Source organism: Gadus macrocephalus, chromosome 6, assembly GCF_031168955.1.
Source record: "Gadus macrocephalus chromosome 6, ASM3116895v1".
Classification (NCBI taxonomy): Eukaryota; Metazoa; Chordata; class Actinopteri; order Gadiformes; family Gadidae; genus Gadus; species Gadus macrocephalus.
Genome location: NC_082387.1, coordinates 12,268,280 through 12,285,578, shown reverse-complemented (window position 1 = coordinate 12,285,578; position 17,299 = coordinate 12,268,280). Strand labels below are relative to the sequence as shown.

At 43.5% G+C, this 17,299-nt stretch overlaps 1 long non-coding RNA gene across 5 annotated transcripts in view; it reads right to left on the bottom strand.

Moving 5' to 3' along the window:
* Window positions 1–729: 729 nt before the first annotated feature.
* LOC132459552 (uncharacterized) overlaps window positions 730–17,299 on the bottom strand; it is a 62,529-nt gene continuing 45,959 nt past the window's right edge. The window contains exons 3-5 of one of the 5 annotated variants that reach the window (XR_009526258.1): window positions 8,281–8,387; window positions 2,574–2,652; window positions 730–966 (exon numbers count right to left, since the gene is read on the bottom strand). This is a non-coding gene — a long non-coding RNA (uncharacterized LOC132459552). Of the gene's footprint in view, window positions 967–1,984; window positions 2,653–8,280; window positions 8,388–17,299 lie in introns of those variants that run through there. The other 4 variants (XR_009526260.1, XR_009526262.1, XR_009526259.1 and 1 more) reach the window with 4 other exon arrangements.

Below are 17,299 nucleotides of genomic sequence, written 5' to 3'. Positions count from 1 at the left end.
CTATAAATACAAAGAATACAAGAGTCTCGGGGTTGAGCTATAAATAAAGAAGAAAGAACACTGGCCGTCAAACAGCGACTGGCCGTCCTATAAAGATCTGCAGCCTCCATGGCTTCAGGAGCCACTGACAGATCAAGCGATGATATTTCCCCAAGAAACACAGCGGCTTCGGCAGCGAGCCGGGGAGAATACCGACATTTCACTGAGAATAAATCTGCAGCTCCGACATCTACCAACACTTTTCCTCCAGTGTGAAATTGAAGCGAGGACCACTTTTAGGGGAAGGGGTGCACGCGGGGCTCGGGAGTCCAGCCCCTACCTGCTCCGTCATGACCTCACTGTGAATTACCTCGGAAAAAATCGTCCCCTGATGCTTTCAAAAGTCCTCGGCAGCGCACATGATCACAGGGGAGCGTCAGCTGTGTGTACCCAGTCCCATAATGCAATGACACCAATCGTTGACCCATGACAGCAAATGACCCAGAAGCACAGAGGTGGTGCGGGCTGGTGGAGATGGGGGGAAGGGTAAAAGCGAGGGATGGAAGGATCAAGTAGGGCGACCAGGCCGGCAGAACGCCAGCTGACCGACAGACACCACACAGGGGTTCGACCTGGGATGGGATTGGGAGCGCGGAGGTTGGAGGTTGGAGGTTGGAGGTTGGAGGTTGGAGGTTGGAGGTTGGAGGTTGGAGGTTGGATGCTGAATGCTGAATGCCTTGTTTACCTGCATCACCACCTGCTGCCAGGGGAGCGGATGGCTGCCCAAGCCGTGGCCACCGCCCAGCACGCTCGCGGGCAGGTTGGAGCGCTCCAACTGCACGGAGACGTTGTGGCGCTCCTCCTCCAGCGCGCGGGTCAAGCGCTCGAAGCGCGCCTCCTGCTCCTTCACCGAGGCCAGGATGCTAGCTGCTGAGCGCAGGTCGTAGTCCTCCATGGTGTGGGGGTGGTGGTCGCTCACGGGTCGAACTTTCGTGGTGGAGGATAAGTAAGGGGGGGGGAGGGGGTGACAGATGGTCAGTATAGACACCCAAGCCCCCCTGGCATGGTGACTGGCCTGGAGAAGCTGTTATCGTGGCTCTTCTCCAGGGTTTAGGGCCAGCCCTGAACGTCCCCTGATGAGATTTGGGTTTCATCACGTTAAGACACTCTAGCAGGATAGAAAATGATAATTAATCAGGTGTTTGTTTAAAGACACAGGGGAATTTGAATTGTATTTTGATGGGCAATAATATACAAAACCAGGCAAATTGTACAATACAAAATTATTTGGGCAAGATACGCATTCACAAAGGACAACACAGAAGGACTGAATGATTGCGCTTTATATTAGCGAGAACCACTTTGGCGAGAATGGTTTTCCAAGATTGTAAGATATTGGAAATGATGAAGGTGGCGAAAGAAGGGGTTGAAGCGTGACGGAACCTCTGCAATCGCTCACCGTGCACGGGGCGATTGAACTTGAACACAAGAGTACATGGAGGGAAAGCAGTCGATTGAATTTCTTCAATGAAATAAGTCATGATGTGGTGAGACGACTATCCATCAAATCCAGGTAGTGTGTGGGTGCCTGCGCCCACAACCCAAGGCAAGGCACTCAACCACAGGTCGATCTAAGGTCGATTTACAGGGTCCATCGCCAAACATATTAGCTCATGTCTGGAAACTGTCTGGTGTTGTCTGCTGCATGCTAGCATGTTGTCTGCTGCAGGCTATAATAGCTTATAATGTGAAATATTATGTTTATCTGTCATTATTAAATTATGTTTGTATAAGCTAAATACCATAAATGAATGAAAATAACTAAAAACTAGAATCAGAAAGGATTCCAAGCAAGAATTTGGTCCTCAATATATATAGAACATAGATGGATATACTTAAAAGTGGAAAAGGATGGTTTTGACTTTGACAAATGAATAAGCTTAGCCAGTGCAGCTAAATACCACTATCACTAAATACAGCCTGGCATAGTGGTTAACACGCACACACAAACACACACACACACACACACACACACACACACACACACACACACACACACACACACACACACACACACACACACACACACACACACACACACACACACACACACACACACACACACACACACACCAAGCAAATGCACAAGCCTTGTCTCTGGGCCAAGCCTATCTGGGAAGACATCTGTAACTGGCATTGCACAATTCCGAGATAAATAATCATGATCTTTCGGCTGACAATAACGCAAGCCAGCAAATGTATCACTGTCAGAGGCACACAAAACACACACACACACACACACCAGGCACAGACACCAACGATGAACACAGGCACACACACACAAACACACCATAAAACAGTGTCTCACACACACACACAAACACACACACACACACACATCCCCCACACACACACACACACACACACACACACACACACACACACACACACACACACACACACACACACACACACACACACACACACACACACACACACACACACACACATTACTGATAGTGGGATGGCAGCAAAGGGGGCAGACAGCGAGAGAACAAGTGAGTGTGGAAATAGCCATCCGAGGAGATACAGACCTCAGAGATAAGCAGCCGGAGACGAGTTAGAGACTAGACATCCCAAGCCACAGAATAGAAGCTGAATATAGCAGAGCTGCTGGGAGAGAGAGTATATACACGGAGAGAGAAGGAGGGGACGAAAAAGGAGAAACAAAAGAAGAAGTAAAAATATAGAACAGATATGAACAGATATTATAGTGAAATTATAGTCAAATTCAAGAAGGCCAACATATTTAACACACTCTTTAAAGACAATCATTGTGTTAAGAACAATGATCACATTATCTTGGAGGATATTTACCAGTTTCAAGTTCTGGTTTAAAGTTACAAAAATTATAAAAGTAACATGTTTTCACGGATGCAACCATGAGAGTATGAATCTATTCAAAGACAGATACACCAAGGAAATCATTAGTTCATTTCCTAATCGTCAAATACATGCCGTGATTAAGGTCAACATGAGAAGATAGTCAACAGAGACAAAAGGTGCAAAGCTATAAATGTCTGCCTGTTCCGAGAACCAGCAGGTCAAATTATGAAAACAATCGGTATTCCCGGGGACACTAGATACTAAACGTCATCCTTAAAACAGAACGATAAAGCAGGTGTTTTTCAAGTGAGAGGGAACCAGAAATTATTGTTGTCATTCAAGAACTCATCAGGCACCAAAAAGTGCACTCAAAACAGGAAACAATGGGAGATTTTCTTCCATCAGAGGCATAATAATCATTGCAGAAATAAATTATTCAAATCCGATTGCGGGCTGGGCAATACACAGTGTGTGTGACGGTGTAACATCGCACATTAGCATGTAGATCTGTATTGTGTGCGTGTGACTGTGGGTCTTAGACGGCGAAAGAGAGTGGGGGTGTTTGCACATCTCGTTCATGTCGGAGTCACACACACAAACACGCGCACACACAGGACAACACATAGACAAATACAAATACAAACTCACACACACACACACGCACACACACACACGCAACACACACACTGGTAAACAGGCCTCCGTCTTTTCTATAGGACCTGGTGGGCGTCGTGCTCTTCTTCTTCCCCTTTGAAGCGCACAATCTGCCTTTGATGTTTGCTTGGCGCCGATCATTTATTCATCCAGCACGGAACGTGCACCCGGCTGCCAGGCATAGCGGGGCAGAGTAGAGGAGAGACGTTGCCGCTCAGAGTTGAACTCCGCCGATGGAGAGGAGAGCGAAGCAGAGTGGCGAGACAGGGAGAGTGAGAGGATGAGAGAGATGGAGAGGATATGTGTTTTTATTTTTCGCAGAAAAGCAGGCGGTTGTTTTCTCAGACCCTGCCTCCGATGCGGACATCTTACCCGTCCGCATCACGACTGCTGTTCTAGACCCGCTCTCCCCGTCCGCCAGCTCACAGTGTTGAGGGGAAGTCTGGTTGATCATTGGTTACTACTTACTTGGTGGAATTAGTTTGTTAACGATCCAAACCCTAACAATAATAGGCTGTTTAAAATGTAAATGTATCCTTGACACTCTTTGTTTATAATGCATAAAACAGCAAAAGAAGAACACACAGACATAACCAATATTATTGGGCACCTCTCAAACTATTATTTAACTTTAAGGTATCACTAATGGTTGGACATATGTCCATCTTTACATTAAGCATGGAAATCTATTATACATATAGAAATAAATAAATGAGTCGCGTAGCTATTGGAAGCTCAAGAGAAATGATAAGCCTTCTCACATAAACATTTTACGACCACTTAATTGCATTCGGGAAAGTGCTCTCAGCTAATCAAATTTACGCAGTTTTGATCCATTTTGTTTCAAAGTGCCTAGCTAATAGTCATTTCTAAGACATAATTGAATATACTGAAGAACCCCCAGAATTAATAATTCATGTGACTTAATTCGATTATAAAAAACAGCGGGTCCTGCAATATATTCTGGATGCGTTACTATTCCAACAGTGTGGTAGAATGACGCAAATAAATGCAAATGGTGTTGGGATTAACGCAGTGGCCCGAGTTTCAGCTGACCAATTCGATTACAGCATGCAAATGAGCACCTGAGTCGGGGCAGACTTTGAAACAGAGCCGTTGAGCCAGGGGAACGATCGGCCACGACGGAGCCCTCTGATTGGCTGTTCCCGATGTTCGGATGGCCGTGATTCATGCTATCGTTCACCCTACCAGGAGGGCCGCAGCCGGGGGCTCGGTCCATGGCTATGTCAGGCATGTCGGTTATGCCCCTCTGCTTGTCATCAGCCGGTGACTGCGAGCCTTTGCCTAAAATAGTCCAGAACGTGGGAGGGGGAGCAGGGGTCGCATTGGGAGGGTACCGAGTTATTCTCCAACCGTGCATCGCCACCACAGGTATTCTGTTTCTGCGGTTGAGCCGATGTGTACCAAGGGGCCGTGGGGTGTGGGAGGGGGGGGCCAGGGCGGCAGAAACACAGGCCAAGCGTCTTCCAGTTGAAAACCCATCTCCAATATCCCACCCTTCCCCCAGCATTCAGTAAACAAACAGCTCTGCAGGGAGTCTTGTTAGAAGCGCACGCGAAATTGTAAAGCAAGAAAATAAATATGCTTGACTGTTTTCTAGAGATATGGTGGGTGGGAGGTGACTTTGAAGAAATAAACAGGCTTAATTAAAAGCTAAAATAAGACAGAGAATTGCAAGTGTGGCAAAGTGGCACCTTGCTAAACGTTCTGCTCTTGCCAGGATTCAATCTAACGGATTAATGTGGCACACAAACCCCAAGCTCCTACCCCTACCTTAGAATAGCTTGGTGATGAACATATTCACACACTGCCACCATTAACGGAAAGGTTCTACTAAAAGGGGATGTGGTAGTCTCTCTGAGACCACAACCAGACACTCTTCTAGCCTTCCCTATTTTTAACCATGCATTGCCCTCATCCTGTTTTGGTGGTAAGGGTATTCAAGTATCCTAACCTACCTTATCCTACCAGAGCCACTCCTACCCTGTCTTACCCACTCCTTCCCTATCCTACCCCACCTTACCCACTCCTAGCCTATCCTACCTACTCCAACCCTCTCAGCCACTCCTACCCTATCTCACCCTCTCCTACCCTATCCTACACAAACTTACCCACTCCTACCCTAACTTACCCACTCCTAACCTATCCTACCATCTCCTAGACTACCCTTCCTATTCCTACCCTACCTTACCCACTCCTAACCTATCCTACCATCTCCTAGACTACCCTTCCTATTCCTACCCTACCTTACCCACTCCTAACCTATCCTACCCTAGCTTCCCCACTCCTACCATATGCTACATTACCCTCTCCTATCCTACCTTGCCCACTCCTACCTTATCCTACCCTATTTTACCCACTCCAATCCTATACCATTCCAGCATTTCCAATCCGTTGCCTCTTCCTAAACACACCCGGTGCCTGTGAGTATGAAGCGTGTGTCCAGACTCTCCAGTACTATCATCCCTGAAGGGCAGACGGCCACATTCACACCCCTGTCAATCCCAGAACCAAATCTGTGTCTGAGTCGGAGGGGCGGGACTTAGGGGTCGAAACCAAAGGCAAGGGGTACAAATTGGTGTCTGTGTGTGTATGTATTTGTATATATGTGTGTGTGTGTGTGTGTGTGTGTGTGTGTCTGTGTCTGTGTCTGTGTCTGTGTCTGTGTGTGTGTGTGTGTGTGTGTGTGTGTGTGTGTGTGTGTGTGTGTGTAAATATGGGGGAGGGGGGAATTGGAAAAGAGATGAGTATAATTGAGCAATTGAGTGGGATGTTTAATATTGTATGGGGCATGTGTACCTGACTAGGAGTCTAGGGAGATGAAAGGGGGGAGAGAGAGTGGATCAGACCTCAGGGGAGGTCCGCTCCCTCTCTCCCCTGAATCCTGTCCCTTTCCAGGGGGTATAATTGAAGCTTAAATTAATTCCCTGTCTAAACCTGATGTTTCTGTGAGGAGGACACAGCTCCCATTGGCACAGTGTCCTACTGAGAACACCTGATCCTGTGTGTGTGTGTGTGTGTGTGTGTGTGTGTGTGTGTGTGTGTGTGTGTGTGTGTGTGTGTGTGTGTGTGTGTGTGTGTGTGTGTGTGTGTGTGTGTGTGTGTGTGTGTGTGTGTGTGATCATAATACATTTATGGATGGGGCTGCAGGGGGTAGGGTTTGCTGAATTAGGGCCCTGCTTGGGATGCCCCAATCTGTCACAGCCCTAATTTGGAGTGATTGACAGCTGTTCATTTGGCCTCAATGACAGCATGCTGCAGTACACATAGACGAACGCCAAAGAAAACAGATATGTAATAGATATTTCAATAGGAGATTGTAAAACTCCATAGGTTACAACATAACAAAAATCTATAGATATAAATATGCAACATGATGTAAAGTATTATATGATCGGTTTCAGGGTTACTGCTGGTCAAGTTATCGTATCATTCCAGCGAGTGGGGATCCACATTTACTCAAAACACACTGACCCATACTAACAGACACACTATTCTGATAGAAAAGCACACTATTCTCATACAAGCACACTCTATTCTAATATAAACTCACCACTCGTGTAGAAACAAACACACACTATTCTAACACAAACACACACTTCTCAAGCTCAAACCAACACATCCTATCACAAACACACAATTCTTACTCAAACAAACACAGAATTCTACACAAACACTCAACCTCAAAAACAAACACACACTACTCTAACACAAACACCCACATTATTCGAACACAAAACAAAACACACACCGCTCTGCCTTAAAGAAAAACCAAAACCACTCTTACACAAGCGCTTTTTTGAAGGCACGCTGTTAGTGATCAGCGCGTCACCTTGCCTCCGTCCTCCAGCTAATGAGGAGGTTGCATAAAGCGCTTCGTCCCTCGATGGAGCTCTAAAGGAAGCGTAAATCCGCCCGTCTCTTCTCTGGAGTGAAACAAGGATAAGCCAAGCTCGGTATCCAGCGTCGATCAGAATCACAAGTAGAGGGAAAGAATAAAGTGGCTGGAGATGCCAATATTTTGTTTTTTTTTCCTCACGGCTTGCTCTCTTTGTTGTGGTTCAGCGGTTTTTACAGAGACACATGCATGCATTCATAGACACATATAGATGCACACACACACAGGAGTGACCACATTTGAACAGAATTAAAGGCTCTCTGACAACTGTATGTTCTCTAGTTTGAAACATAACAATGCATGGAGATTAATCACCGCTGGTGTGTAAAGGGTTTCCAAAGACATCATGCCTTATATTCTGACGGTGATTTATTCCATTTTTTATCAGCTTTTTAACAGGATGTGTCCTTCAAACTATTCAGACTTCATTAGCTTTCATGCCACCGCTGAAAAGATCCGTCCATGAAATTACTGTGAAAAATCGTCAATGCATTTCGTTCATGAGAAGAAAGCCTACTTTCTGTTATGAAAAACACAGAAGCAAAAATTATCAATTAGAAAAGTAATGGCACAACAAAAACGGTATGAACCTCCCGCAATTCACTGTGACAGACTGCTCGGATGAATTACGATACGGTTCAACAACCTAAACGTACTGTTTAGAGACAGGGAAAAGACATCAGAGTGACTTTAAAGTTGATCAAATAGGTACTAAAAACCCAAAATATAATTGCTTCAAAAAAGATAGGGGTGGCGAGAAGGACAGAAAGATGCAGAAGAGGGAAAGAAGGGGAACAGGGAGGGAAAGCGGTAGGGAGTGACATGCAGGGAGGGAGAGATACCTGCGATGTGCTCAGACGGCGTCAGGATGCTACTGTGCTGAAGACAGACTCTTTGGGAGTCGACTCCTTCGCTGGGTCCACCCGGGGAGGTCTGGTTGGCACGGCAACTGTGGAATAAAAACAAACCAGGAAGGGAGTTTACAGACAGGCTCACATGGGTGCATCACTCCAGGGTGCGTCGATTTTCATAGAACACACACACTAACACACACACACACACACACACACACACACACACACACACACACACACACACACACACACACACACACACACACACACACACACACACACACACACACACACACACACGTACATTCTCAGTCAGTGCCATGGGGCATGACTAAGATTCTCATTGGTGGGTAGTGGAATGTGAAATGTATTATAGGTATTATTAGATATGGTATGAAGAAAAACAGAAAGACAGATGATATCATATAGAATAATAATGCTTGGAATAGATTGTCAACCATATTAAAAAAAATAAGATAAAAAATAATAATGTGAATCATATTTAGTATATTGTATACTTATATTCATAGCAGCGGCCCCAAGAACTGGTTTAAATTACAAAATATCCACCAATTAATACAAAAGTGATTTTTCCATGACCATAATTAGAGAAGGAGTTGACATTTCGATAGCTGACCTAAGGACTAGGGACTGGACTAGGAACACAAGTTTTTCTCTTAGGTTTCACGTGAAGGGCAGAAGGGTTCTGAGAGCCTGAGTTCTGAATTTCACCTTGGAGTGCGAACATCAAAGGTGAGGCTAAGCCCAAATAAGTTCCATGGCATGTCCCTTGTCCCCTTCTTTCACCTCCTCCATCTTTCATTATTTCTGTTTTTCTGCCTTACCGTACAAGTCTTTGAGTAGCTCCTCAATAGAGATTATCCAAAATGTACACAGCAGCCATTCAAAGTAACTCCAAATCAATACAGCCTTAAAGCCACTTAATGCGAAGCTGACCGCACAAGTCACACTCTCCCCTGATTTGGCTGGGGGATTAAATATCCGAAAGACCACACCATTCCATTCCTCTACAGCAGGCAAGGACATCAAGCTATAGCCAAAACCCCTAACTGCATGGCTCCTTTCTTGCATCGTTACCTGATCAGTTATCCAGACTATTGCCTATTGCACCACTACCTGTCTTCTCATCAATCCACATTGTTGGAAGAGAAGCTGAAGTCTAATTCTGTGATTAATAATGCATAATGCCCCCTGGGCTAGCCTGCGCTGGCTGAGCCATCTAAAGCCAGCTGATGCTGTCTGGAGGAAAGGCTGGGCTGATCAAGGCTCATGCTGCGGCCGTCAGTGCAAGTGTATGCACTTCTACTCCGCCAATCCACAGGGCTTGTAAGGGGCGCCATGTTTGATCATCCCCTGTCGCCCCGTCTCCGTGACAGGGGGTGACGGAGGATGAAACGTCGTAGTCGCACGCGGCACATACGCGCATGCAAGCTGTCAAACGGGAACCCTCTCGACTTCAAGGAGAGCGGGGACGTGTGGAACGAAGCGAATACACCCCGTTACTGAATATACTAACTTGACGCCGTATTATTGATTTAATCATCCGGTTTTGTTGTGGAAATGCAGAGAGCTAATGAGGGAGTTTGGAGTGGTCCCAATGTCACAGCAAAAAAAATCATCAGATAATGCAGAATTGTATTCGCTCCAGGCAGACGTCAGAGAATGGCATAGAGGACTTTTACTAAAAAGGAGCCCACAACACACCTGCTGGTACAGTACCGAAGACAACACACGTCTACACATGTAATCTGCTCACATCTGGAGGTCAGCGCCTCTGCAGTCCTGGCTGAAAGATGTGGCTCCGTTCTGAGCAGACGTCTGATGGCTCTGATGTGCAGCAGAGAAAAATAGACGTCCATCATAGTCAGGATGAACAAGGGTAATCTTTGTGACGGGATATAAAATAAAATAAAATCGTATAACGCTGACCTTGGTCATCCCTCCCTTCCATTTTAACAGCCCAGTGGGAGCTATTATCACTTTTGAAGAGGAGAAAAGATAGAATGCAATGCAAAGGCATCCTGGCAAAAGAACATTTTGCAGAACAACATGAAGTGAGGAATAGTGATGAGAACTGAGTGTTAGGAAAATCAATGCTCTCAAAAATCTAACTTTTGAGAGTTTCCCTTCTTTTGGGTCCTTGAAATTGTCATTGAAGTTCAAAATCGGGAGACATAACAGGGCTTATCATTGCAATAGACTCAGTGTGTGTGAGTCTGTGTATGTGTGTGTGTGTGTGTGTGTGTGTGTGTGTGTGTGTGTGTGTGTGTGTGTGTGTGTGTGTGTGTGTGTGTGTGTGCGTGCGTGCGTGTGTGTGACACACGTTTTTCACTCTGTTACTGTAGCACGTCAATGAATGTTTAATGATAGCAGTTTGGAAGTATTCTGCTTCTACTCAATACTAATACTAAGAATTTAATAAAATTATGAGGGACACATCGTTTTCAATGATTATGACATGTACTTTGATTGAAACAAATAATGTATAAAAATAGAGTTTGTTTATCAAATAATTGTTCCAGGGGTGGACCCCTCATGGCCTCGCTGCAGAGTTCCGGGCTGAGCCCCAAATGTCCTCGAATCCTAAACCCCTAGGGACAAGCTAATTATAATTAACTCCTTGGTTACAGTAGAAAAACATCAGATACAAAAATAAAACCACAAAAACTCTTACCAAAACCATTAACTGTCTTACCTCAAATGTCAAACTGTTATTTGAAATTGGGAATAAAAACGACAACGTACAATACATTAGCGACCATTAAAGTGCCACGGCTGGATTTGAAAACAGATACGCAAGATAGCTCAGGCTTATTTGTCGCGCACCAGATACATGCAGCTTAATTCACTCTGGAAACTCTGGGCAGATCAGCTCAAGATGACCCGAGGTATCTAACGGCTTCACATTGGATGAACAAGTTAAGTCAACATTATTATTTTAAAGCCCTTTATCAGAAATACTGCTGAGAGATGTTTTGCTAAAACCTAAACCATTGCATGTTGTTTATATTCAAGAGCATTTCTGACGGAGGGTAAGCTGGTGGACTTGAGTTAAGGAATGTCGTGCTGAGGTTTCTAAGACATTCTAGGACCCTGCCTGAAGTCTGAAGTTGCCCTAAAAGCTTTTTTGGAAAGAACTGACAACTGATCATTACAGTAATCCAATCCAGTAATAAAGACAATAAAGTCACAGATAAAGTCATTCAAACGATTTTTTGCACATCAATCTTATATTGTTCAAGATTTGATGTGGCTATTACGACATAGATCTAAATTACAGCAATATTTCAAAATTGGCTTTAAGTCTTCACAGACGAGCCAAGGTGGGTAGTATTTTACATTATTTGTTCCCTTCTTGAGATAATCCTCTCAGTGTTATCTTAATTTAGGAAATTCTGGCACAGCCTGTCATTGATTTTTTAGATGCACATTAAGGAAATGAGCCCAAAGTCAGTTTGTAAAAATGACATGGAAATTTGGGAAACAACCACACATTTGTATTAGGTGATATTTTGCATGATCTTTTCGAGTTGAAGCAGGTAGACATTAGCCAATAGGGGTGCTTATAAGTAAATAGGCAACATAGCATGCAAACTAAGTTCTTTCATGTAGGACCAGACAAACCCGGCCAGATTGTGTGGGTGTTCGTGTGTGTGTGTGCGTGCATGTGTGCGTGCATGTGTGGGTCTGTGTGTGGTTACTCCATTCACATTCAGGATCTGCACTGGCAATCAAAAGTGTGTGGCTTAGTGGCAACGCATCAGCCAAAAAGGAGAAGAAAGCTTAATATAAAACCGATAGGGAAAAGCAAAAACGTGTGTGAGGGTACCCTAACCCTTATGGGGAAGCTTTGCAGAAATCAGTTGTCTGTGACAGTGGGCCTGTGGTGAAGGGGAGCACCCACAGTGAGATTTCTGTCACTACACTCATTTGGAGGTGACAAAGTCTTTTGTGGTTTTCACCCCAATAACTATGGATCCCAGTTCATTACTCAGTGACAAACACAGTGCTTAGGCTGATTACTGTGTAATTAAGAAAGACAGCGAGGAAATAAAAAGAATGTGTTGTTTACTATCCCCAAGCCTCACCGAAGGTATTATGTGGGAAAGAAGACAAAATGTTTTTGAGGGTGCAGACCCCAAAAGTAATGGGTTATTCAGCTGATGTGCTATTCATGAATAATGTTTTTTCCTAGTGAACATTATTATAGTTTAGTATTACTTTTTTTTAATGCAGCGTGCAATAAAAAAAAAAAGACCGAGAGCGACATCACTGCTCTCGGTCTACTCTCAGATTTTTGAAAGACAAAAGGGGGCGTGCCTTCGAGAAATGCCGCAATAAAGCTGGGAGATTTTCGACTTTCGACTCGGAAGTCTGGCGTCCGAGGATTCAGGAACACACCATAAATATCTGTTAGCGGTAGGTAGAGAACGTAAACAGGCACTTGTACTTGCACAGTTCGCTCGTTACACTCAAATCTGGCTCACTGTTGCTTAACAAATATGCTTTAACAAACAACCTTGCCAAAATCTGCCTCAGTATACTGTAAACAACAGCCTTTCCTCATTCTGTGAGGTGGTTAAAGGCCCCCCATACCATTCCCCAAATTATAAATATCAACCAGGTTCCAAATATACCTAATCTCATATCACTTCAAAACTGAAACTTAAGAAACCACCAAACCATCAAAGAAAGTCAATTGAAATGCAGATGACCTCGGCAGCATTGGCCAATCCTGGTAGAAGACACATGAAAAGGGAGTTGAACCAATGGTGTTATTGCACAATATATAACTGCCACCTGTCCCCCTGTCATACCATTCTGTTTGAGCAACATTTGAATACTGTTCCAACCGATAGACTCCATCCATCGGCGCAGTAAAAAATAAATTAATATGATTTCAGAATGAGGTTTGTGTGACATCAGGTTTAATTATTCTACCCTGGCATATTCTTCCCTTTCTTGCAGAGTAAGCGAATGCCATGATGAAATTTCTGTTTTAAAGAAAAACGTTACACAATGATTTGGGAGGCGCTGAGGAAATCCATGTTAATGCAGTTTCCACATCGTTGTCCAAACAAAGACCTAGCAGAACTTATTGAGTAGCAGCGACGTTGAGACCGAATCAACGAGGGGCGAGGAAATGTGTAATCCCTGATACAAAAGTGGAAGGATTTGTGCAACTTTAATATAGCGTAGCCTTTATAGAGTCTGTACACATGGCTAAAGGCACTGTGAAATATTGTTTGTATTTTCTGTATTAACTTTACCGAATCGATTCAGAGCCCTTCATTGATTGTTCAGATCAACGCTATCCTTCACTCCCTTCGGCAGGCTGATTGAACTGCCTGAGTGAGTGTTTTGGCTTTGAGTATCTCAAGTCTAAACAAGGATCTCATGGGTAAAGAAAAATGTAATTATATATTTTTTGGACTATATTTTGACCATTTTGAACGAAAACAACTTACAGCAACAGTATTTTGCTATCCAGCTGGAGGAACGCATACCGGTTTAGTTGTGGTTTAGCCTTGTAAGCTTAGAATTAGCACAATTTCCTAGAATGAAATTACGATAAATGTCATTTTTCAGATCATATGACGGATAATAAATCAGCCAAAAATTTGTATTAGATAAATAAAAAAATATATATTATATAATTTTTTACACTCCTAAAGCCTATCTCTGCGGTAAATAATACTTCTGGTGGGCCAGCGCAGGGCCGCAGTCTACTAATTAAGGACCCCTGATGCACAAGTTTGGGAGCAAGCAGTTGAGATAAGGTTAAATGATAGAGGGTTTCTGTAAACAGTACATCAATACATTGTTGATATCGAGTCTTTGAATCCATCCAACCAACGTGTCAAAGTATCTCATATCTAATAGGTTTGCTTTCCAGGACATTTTGAGAAAAGGCACTGAGACAAAGATGCATTCAAAATAATCATTAAAGCCTAGGAATCAACTGTTATTTTTGTTTTGAATGACAGTTAACTGATAGCCCTGTTGCTCTTTGAAACGCATACTGGCTCTACAGCGGGGTGTGTCTAGACTTTGAATTTGCCTTGGAGGTCGGGCAACCACATTAGATATAAAACACAGAACAAAAGAGTGTCAAGATCCTTTTCTTTGTAATTTTTACGCACACATTTTAGACCCAGTATGGGAGGGAATATTTCTTTCCCATTTCCCATTTTGGGGAAATCTGCTTAGCTTTCACTCACTGCAGCTAGAGACAGAATTTGGGTGAACAAAATAACTTTAGTAGTCTGGTGGCTCTTTGGTGAATGAGGTTGATTTTTCATGTTGCATTGCCTTAAAGTCTAAATGAACCCCCTGTTTAAGCTAGAGTTCAAAAACAGACTCCAAAAAAGTGTTATGGGTGGAGAGCTCTTGAAGAGGGTGGGGGGAGGGGAGGTGTTATCCCTATGGTAATGGCTCACAGCATCTTTGTGATACCTTTAACAACAAAAATCAAGATTTTTGCAAGAGACCCCAAGGCACTTTTAACAAAACACCCTGTGGCATTTTCCAACATGGTACTCCCCATGCATTTCAAATGTTCAATGTCCAGTTTGATGTTTATAATATAACCTTGGCCACTCTACACTTCTCTACGGTGGCGCTGTACGGTGGCGCTGAGCATTCACCAAATAAAAAAAAGTTTCGCAGCTAATGTAGCCGTTAGCACACTCAGGATCTCGTAATTACGAGAAAAGATCTCGTAATTACGAGATAAGGATCTCGTAATTATGAGATCCTTATCTCGTAATTACGAGATAAGATATCATATATTTACGACATAAGGATCTCGTTTACGAGAAAAGGATCACGCCTCTCATTCATCAATAACGTTGCTGGCTAGCTGCAGGCCGGCAAAGATTACGCTATCCGACGCTATCGTATTTTATTTCCTGCTCGGGTTGAGGCATTGGGAAATATTGATTCTCCTTAAAAGTGAGGAGGGCATTAATATAAGTATGTCAACATTGCGCAGACATCTGAAGTCATTGGCCGGGAAAAAGATGACGCTATCCGATGCTATCGTATTTTATTTCATGCTCGGGTTGAGGCATTGGGAAATATGGATGTTCCTTAAAAGTGAGGAGGGCATTAATATAAGTATGTCAACATTGCGCAGACATCTGAAGTCATTGGGACTGTGAGAAAAGCCCAGTCGGACCTGCTACAAGTGGCTCTCTTCCTGCAGGAGCAGTTGAACCAGTACGGGATGCTTCACGGATACAAATTGTATCCATATGTATTAATGGTGCTGTCGATGGATTTTCCCGTATGGTCATATGGCTACATGCTTAGGCCTACACCACAAGTAGCAATCCCCGTGTTATTTCTGGCTACTTCCTTGATGTAGTGGAACCAGTTTTCTGAGAGATGCTACATTACCGGGGGTCATCCCTATGTGACCCCCGGTAATGTACCCGGGGAACATAGGACCCGGGTCCTATGTTCCCCGGGTCCTATGTAGGTCCGACTGGGCTTTTCTCCTGAACAGTCCCAATGACTTCAGATGTCTGCGCAATGTTGACATACTTATATTAATGCCCTCCTCACTTTTAAGGAACATCCATATTTTCCAATGCCTCAACCCGAGCAGGAAATAAAATACGTTAGCGTCGGATAGCGTCATCTTTGCCGGCCAATGACTTCAGATGTCTGCGCAATGTTGACATACTTAGATTAATTCCCTCCTCACTTTTAAGGAACATCAATATTTCCCAATGCCTCAACCCGAGCAGGAGATTAAATACGATAGCGTCGGATAGCTTCATCTTTGCCGGCCTGCAGCTAGCCAGCAACGTTATTGATGAATGAGAGGCGTGATCCTTTTCTCGTAAACGAGATCCTTATGTCGTAAATATGATATCTTATCTCGTAATTACGAGATCCTTATCTCATAATTACGAGATCCTTATCTCGTAATTATGAGATCTTTTCTCGTAATTACGAGATCCTTATCTCGTAATTACGAGATCCTGAGTGTGCTAACGGCTACATTAGCTGTGAAACTTTTTTTTATTTGGTGAATGCTCAGTGCCACCGTACTTCTCCTCAAAGAGCAAATGCTCGAAACTATGTTTTACCCAAACAAAATAATTTATCCTTCTCGTAAACAGCATGGTGGTAATAATAAATAGCATCTATTTTTATTTATTTATATTCCTGGACTTAGCCTATATGAGCCTCTTCATTAGGCCTTTGTGTTGTGCTCTTTGGCTCTTTTGGACCATGACGCGTAGCTCCCATCAGGCTTTTAATGGAAAAACCTTGGAGCCGTGATAGCTATCAGGGGACACAGCATATCAGCACTCACAAACAACTCCCCCTAAAAGAGAGAGAAAGCTTTGGTTGCAGGGGAGGGATGATGCAGTCAATAAGAGCAAGAGAGAGCGAGAGAGAAAGTGAGCGAGAGAAGGTCTCTGTTTGGGCTTACAGGTGTAGCTTCGAGAGCTAACATTGATGGGGCCAACTTGAGGTTTGCTGGAGAATTTTCCACCTAAACTTCATCACACATCCATACTCTAGAAACAACATCATAACTGATATATATAAATGTATATGTATATATTGACTCTACATAGTAGCAGTACCATTGAATGTAATCAGGAAAATCATTCACGGCTATAAATATAAATGATATCCAAGCTAGCTGTACACTATTAACCAAAACGAAAAAAAGGCCTATTTCATTATTTACTCTCATAAACAAGGTAAAGCACAAATTTGTTATACACTTCTCCATCAATTATTCAATAAGCAAATGATAAACTCAATTCCCCGTTGAGATTGTATAACCTTCGGAAGTATAATCGAAAAGAACAGTCAGGACTTGTTGAATGCAATGCCGTCTGCCCGTGATAAGAAATAAATTAAACTAGTTTTGAAAATCAGTTCCATTCTGTCCACTTTATTTTGTGGAATAAAGACCACAAAATAGCTCATGATAATCCCTCATCCTTACATCTCAACC